The sequence below is a fragment of the Mobula birostris genome, chromosome 31, assembly GCF_030028105.1.
Source record: "Mobula birostris isolate sMobBir1 chromosome 31, sMobBir1.hap1, whole genome shotgun sequence".
Lineage (NCBI taxonomy): Eukaryota > Metazoa > Chordata > Chondrichthyes > Myliobatiformes > Myliobatidae > Mobula > Mobula birostris.
Genome location: NC_092400.1, coordinates 20,639,418 through 20,646,923, shown reverse-complemented (window position 1 = coordinate 20,646,923; position 7,506 = coordinate 20,639,418).

Sequence of the window (7,506 nt, the reverse complement as noted above, 5' to 3'; positions counted from 1 at the left end):
TATATCAATTACCTCCTGTAAATATGAAAGTGGCCACTGAGTGAATCTGCTCCGTCTTTCCACCATGCTCCATTCTCTAGTCACTGCACTCCCTCTGAACTGTAACACTTTGCTCAGAACTGTCATAGTTTTCCCTTGGACCGTAGTTTCCTCAGTGCGCTATTGTAATTAACTGATTTGTACGGACGGCACTCAAGACAAATCTTTCACTGTATCTCAGGACATGTGACAATAATAAACCAATTTTTATTGCCACCTTTCGGTCCCTCCCTGACGCCTTCCCTGGACTGGTGACTCACTGTGTGTTAACTAAGGGGAGAAGTGCCTCATTACACCCGTCCTTCTGGGTAGGAAGGTCACCTTTGATAACTGACGTAATTGATATTTTTGGAGAGTTTTTGATTAAGAGGATTTGCATGGTATGTATTTGAAAGCAGATTGTTTTTTAAGAAAAAGGTTTTCCGTGAACAAACAGTTAATTTAAAGTTAAAGGTCGGCGAGCCATTTGAAAGGTCAGTCACTGACGATAGAGTATCCTTTACAGACAAAAGCAAATTCTGTTGTGCAGTTGTTCCAGTCCAATAACAGCGCCAACAGAAACTTTATCTCGAGCAGGTATTTCATTGTCAGCTCGAAATGCCTATAGGGGGACTATTAACAGCAGTGCAAATTTTTGCAGGATAAAACAGGAGCTGTGCATACCACATCAATGCGCCTTAAATTTCTTTGTATCAGTGCCAGGAGCATGTAGTCTCTGCTCAAGTACTTTATCTATTTTGGTGGACCCCCTGTTCGAGCAGATGGCTTAGAATTTATAGTAACATCTGCATCCGAATTTCAAATAGGGCCTCCAAGGTTACTCTGAAAATGACCAGCAGTGTTTGCTTTCAATTATGGAAATGTGTCCTCCTCCTTATAATGGTTTCTAGCAAATACTGAGAAGGTATCGTCAATTTAGATTGAGAAACATTAATTAGGGCACTCATTTCTTTAATGATAACGATCATCCCATCTCACTTTTTTTTTTGAAAAGGGAATTGATTTTGTCTTTTTTACCTTTATCCCTCCTTGGTTTAGTTGCCAGCAGTGTTGGACTGTCTCTGGCTGCGTTTGGCTGTTATTGTGATACTGTCGCAGGTTAAGGGATGCTGTGAAAATTACCAACAATGGGAGGTAGGAGAAGGCGCCCTGGGATTGAGGCAAAACTGTAATAATAAAGGCTGGAAATAGAAGTCTCTTGACAATGTTCCTGGAATAATTCCCTTCTGATTTTACAGCACTGCACCAAAGCCTTAGGTACATGTATATAGGTAGGGTCCCTAAGACTTTTGCACAGAACTTGTCAACGTGGAGAGGAGAGTAAATCTGTAAATCTGGTGGGAGCAAGGGATGTTGGGGGTGGCGAGGGTGGAGTGCTGTGGGGGCCTGTGGGATTGGTGGCAGATAGGAGTGCTGAGAGGCGGGGGTGCAGGCACACCCAGACCTGAGACACCAGCCAAGGTCACTGGATTCCAAGCAATTGGTTTATTGATCATTATAGAATGTCTCGCTGGTGAATCCGACTCCCTCCCTCTCTCTTCCCCTTTTCCCAACCATGATGCCCCTCTCCCTGCCCCCTTCCCACTCTCAGTCCACAATAGAGACCCATATCAGAATCAGGTTTATCGTCACTCACATGTGGGTCATGAAATATACATATACCTGAGACTTCTGCACAATACTGTATATCATTTCTTCTATCGCTTGTTAACATTCCTCCAAAACAATGTGCCTCACTTGGCAGGTTATCTTGTGAATTTGAACTGGTGTCTTACTACTCTGGACCATGGATTTGCGCCTTGGAAGGTTTCCAGGGTGCAGGCCTGGGCAAGGTTGTATGGAAGACCGGCAGTTGCCCATGCTGCAAATCTCCCCTCTCCACGCCACCGATGTTGTCCAAGGGAAGGGCATTAGGGCCGATACAGCTTGGCACCAGTGTCGTCGCAGCGCAATGAGTGGTTAAGTGCCTTGCTCAAGAACACACACACTGCCTCAGCCAAGGCTCGAACTAGCAACCTTCAAATCACTAGACGAACACCTTAACCACCTGGCCATGTGCCAACACTTATTTCATCATCATAGAAATGATAATCACTGGTACTACGATCAGAGCATTTTTCCTTGTTCACTGGTTGAAGGTTTATTTACTGAGAGCAAAGACTCATGTTCTAACTGATTGTAATGTCATTCTCATGCAAACCTTTCTGTGATCATCATCTTCATTCATGCTTATCGTCTGTCCCCAGCTGCACCCTGGTTATGAATATTTTTGGATGATGAAGTTGTGGAGCAAATGTAACAGTGATTTAGCTTACCTTGTTATAATGCGTTTAAATATACCCTCAGGTTAATGCAAACACTGCTCTGTGAGTCCACTGGATAGAACTTGCATGAATCTCCTTGTATCTCCAATCTGTTGTCAATCATTATCTTGTTAGGTATGTAATTACCAATGCCTAAAGAGGTTAACCTTGAAGCAACCTTAAAGTGCTTGTTTATGGATGAAGTAATACAATAATGAATACTGTAAGTAAGAACTGAATTAGAGTGAAACAGCAGGAAATGTGTATTCATTTCTATGGTCTCAGGTTGATTGCCTTGCATTTTGATGAAGAAGAAATCCTGATGTATCATAACATTTATGGTAGTGCAGCCTGATACCACTAAGCATGGTGTCCGTGGACCCCAAGGTGGGAGCTCCTGCTGTAGAGGTACACAACTATAATCAACGATGCCCTGGACCACAGTGGATTCTACAGCTGCAAAGAAAGTTAAGTATGTTTAGGACACAAAGGAGAATTAATTTTTAAAGAAGGCCCCATGCGGGCTTTTACATTCACCCGCAGTCATCTGGAGTGGGGTGCAAACCCACAATTTTTCACCTGAGCAACAATGCTACCATTGACCCAGGGCCAATATTAGTCTGAAATTTTTATCTCCGGATCAATCCATGCTTTTACGAGGCTGGTAAATAATAGAAGCCAACTGTAGTTTGAAAGCAAATGGAGCAGCTGTCAAAGATTCTTTCAGCTGCTTCAGACACAGAACCTGTTCGGCCTCTTGTCCCTACCCACCACTCCCCTCTCTCCCCTCCTATAGTCAGTGTTAAGCCTCCATGTGAGGCCTCAGCACGGAGATTCAGGCCAAGCTAACCACAGTGGGACTACAGAAAACAAGGACGTTCCATGGAAAGCACAGAGTGTTTTACTCCTAGCAACTTTGGTCCATTAGCTTCATGAAATCTGCTCTTTTCTAGATTGAATCTGCAAATTTTGCTCTCATCAAAAGAATTATTTATTTACTGAGATGCAGAGCACAATAGGCCCTTCCAGCCCTTTGAGCTGTGCTACCCAACAATCCCCCGAATTAATCCTAGCCTAATCACAGGATAATTTACACTGACCAATTAACCTGCCAACTGGTACATCTTTTGGACCGTGGGAGGAAACCAGAGCACCCGGAGGAAACCCACGCGGTCAAGGGGTGAAAGGGCAAACTCGTTAAAAGCAGCGGTGGGGATTGAGCCCGGGTTGCTGGTACTGTAAAGCGTTGTGTTAACCACTACGCTACCATGCCGCCCCAATAATCCATGTTAATTTTTGTCTGCTAGTTTACTTCTACTACATCACTGTTGCGTTCTGATCACCGGAACTCTTTGGCCTTTCACTCTCCTGATATCCATCTTTAATCTGTAGTTGAACACCTTTTCTTTCTGGGCACCCACCACTGAAGCAATTTTTAATTTGTAATCCGAATACTCCTCTGAATCCATGAACATAGCTGGTCTGGGCTGTTCAACCAGAATACAGGTTTACGTGCCTGTCTTCACTCCATTTCACTTCCCCGCCCCCTTCCTTTCCTCCCACCCACGGATACATCTGGTGAGCGGCAGTTCTGTGGGAGAAAGTGCCTTGTCAATGAGAGAGGTCAGAGGAGAATGGCCAGCAACACACATCAAAGTTGCTGGTGAACACAGCAGGCCAGGCAGCATCTATAGGAAGAGGTACAGTCGACGTTTCGGGCCGAGACCCTTCATCAGGACTAACTGAAAGAAGAGCTAGTAAGAGATTTGGGAGGGGGAGGGGGAGATCCGAAATGATAGGAGAAGACAGGAGGGGGAGGGATGGAGCCAAGAGCTGGACAGGTGATAGGCAAAAGGGATATGAGAGGATCATGGGACAGGAGGTCCGGGGAGAAAGAAAGGGGGGGGGGAGCCCAGAGGATGGGCAAGTATAGTGAGAGGGACAGAGGGAGAAAAAGGAGAGAGAGAGAGAGAGAGAGAGAGAGAGAGAGAGAGAAAGAAATTAAATAAATAAATAAATAGATAGATAGATAGGTAGATAGATAGATAGATAAATAACAGATGGGGTACGAAGGGGAGGAGGGGCATTAACGGAAGTTAGAGAAGTCAATGTTCATGCCATCAGGTTGGAGGCTACCCAGATGGAATATAAGGTGTTGTTTCTCCAATCTGAGTATGGCTTCATCTTGACAGTAGAGGAGGCTGTGGATAGACATATCAGAATGGGAATGGCACGTGAAATTAAAATGTGTGGCCATTGGGAGATTCTGCTTTCTCTGGCGGACAAGCATAGGTGTTCAGCGAAATGGTCTCCCAGCCTGCGTCGGGTCTCGCCGTACCGGGAGCACCGGACGCAGTATATCACACCAGGCTAGTTCAGGCTGACTGGAAGGCAACAATAACTCAAATAACCACGCGTAACAACAGTTGTGCGCAGGAGAGCATCTCTGAATGCATGACACGTCGAGCCTTGAAGTGGATGGGGCCACACCAGCAGAAGACTATGAACATACGTAAACACACTCAGTGGCCATTTTATTAGATACCTCCTGTACCTAATAAAGTGGCCACTGAGGGACATTTTAACAAAAAATGTGTCTAAATGTATGGAATCAGTTTACAGCAATTTAAAAACACTGACCTTGCTTTAAATATTGATTTTCTGTCCAGGTTGATGGACCTTTAACGTTCAGTTGAAGGGAATTAATTATTCTGTGTACAGTATATCCTTGTGTTACAAAGGGACTTCTAGTTTGGACCAGGTACCTCACCTGTTGTGACTTGGGCATACGTTATGGTTGGATATTCATCAAACGGTAGACACACATTTGGTCAAAGTCAAAGGAAATTTATTATCGAAGTACATATGTGTCACCATCTACAATCCTGAGATTCATTTTTTTATGGGCATACTCAGTAAATCCATTGAATAATAACCAATCAACGAAAGACTGCCCAACTTGGTCGTTCAACCAATGTGCAAAAGACAACAAACTGTGCAAATACAAAAAGAAACAAACAATAATAATAAATAAATAAGCAATAAATATCGAGAATATGAGATGAAAAGTCCCTGAAAGTGAGTCCACATGTTGTGAGAACATCTTAATGATGGGGCAACTGAAGTTGTGTGAAGTTATCCCCCTTGGAGCAAGAGCCTGATGTTGAGGGGTAATAACTGTTCCTGAACCTGATGGTGTGAGTCCTAAGGCTCGTGTGCCTTCTTTCTGATGATGGATGTTGCTTCCCTTTGACAATGTTTCCTGTAGATGTGCTCAATGGTGGGGAGGGCTTTGCCTGTGATGGACTGGGCCATGTCCACTACGTTTTAAAGGATTTTCCATTCGAGGGCATTGGTGTTTCCATACCAGGCTGTGATGCAGCCAGTCGATATGCTCTCTGCTACACATCTATAGAAGTTGGTCAAAATTTAATATATCGTGCCGAATCTTCACAAACTCCGAAGGAAATACAGGTGCTGCCATGTGTTCTTTGTAATCGCACTTACGTGCTGGGGCTCAGGGCCGATCTTCTAAAATAATAACACTGAAGAATTTAAATTTGCTGACCCCCTCGACCTCTGATCCTCCGATGAGGAGTGGCTCATGGACCTTGGGTTTCTTTTCCCTGAAGTCAACAACCAGCTGCTTAGTCTTGCTGACATTGAGGGAGAGGTTGTCGTTCTGACACTCAATCTCCCTCCTACATGCTGATTTGTCACCTCCTTTGATTTGGTCTACGACAACGGTGTCGTCAGCAAACTTGAATATGACATTGGAGCTGTGCTTAGCCTCACAGTCATAAGTGTAAAGTGAGTAGAGCCGGGGGCTCAGCACACAGCCTTGTAGTGCACCTGTGCTGATGGAGATTGTGGAGGAGATGTTGCTGCCAATCCGATCTGACTGGGGTCCGCAAGTGAGGAAATCGAGGATCCAATTGCACAAGAAGGTATTGAGGCCAAGGTCTTGAAGTTTATTGATTCATTTTGAGGGGATGATGGTATTGAATGCCAATCTGTGGTTGATAAAGGGCATCCTGATTAATGCATCTTTGCTGTCCAGATGTTCCAGGGTTGAGTGAAGAGCCAATGAGAGAATTGTGTAATTACATTATATTCATTTTTCATTATAATAGATAAACTTTAGAACAGTCAAAACAGTAAAATATGCACAAAATTTACTCTTGTGGGATGAACGTTAATTATTCACTTTATTGGAAATTCAAGAAACGTTTATTTAATTTACGGAGGATGGAAAACTGTGTAATTAAATAGCCATCAGTCTCTAATGGCTACCTTGGCTTATGAAATCAGGTAGTGTGATAATGATAAGCTAACTTTTAGCAAAGAAATCAGGATGTGCACATTACCACATAATTTTCTGTTAGTTCACACTGAAGTCAGCTGCAAAAGGACAGTTCACACTGCTAACTTACAGAAATCTGCCCACAAATATCGGGCCACCTTTGTTTTTTTTTACACATCAGCATTTTTCCAACCCCATTCTTCATCATTTCAATTGATTGACCTTGATTTGGATGGAGGAGGTTGTAAACTATATAGACTGTGGAAGGAAGTTCAATCTTTGGCAGCTGGTTTTGACACTTCAATGTTAAACTAAGCATTCGTGAAAATCAAAAAAATGTTGAAAGTTTCATAATGTTACGACAGCAAATGCCGTTAGTTCTGGCAACAGAAAATCTGCAAAATCTATGCCAATGTATCATCCAACTCTGTTGTTACATGTATAAATGGAAAGACTAAAATTAAAGATTAGCTTTATTTGTCACATGTACATTGAAACACAGTCAGGGAGAGAACGTACAAACTTCTTATAGGCAGTGGTGGGAGCTGAACGAGGGTCGCTGGTACTGTAAAGCGTTGTGCTAACCACTACACTATCATATCGCCTCTACATTTTGGGTTGAGTGCTTACATCAGGACTGTCCTAATGCATGATGTTGACGTATGCCTTTTGCCGCCACAGATGCTGTCTGACCAACTGGGTTCTTCCAGCATTCTGTTTTGTGTTTCAGGTCCCAGCATCTGCAATCTGTTGTCTTCTTGGTGCTTGGCATTAGAGTGGATTTTTTTGTAGGCAGACAACAAATAAATCGGCAGATGCTGGAAGCTGAAGCAAAAATGGAAGTGCTGGAAGAACTCAGCC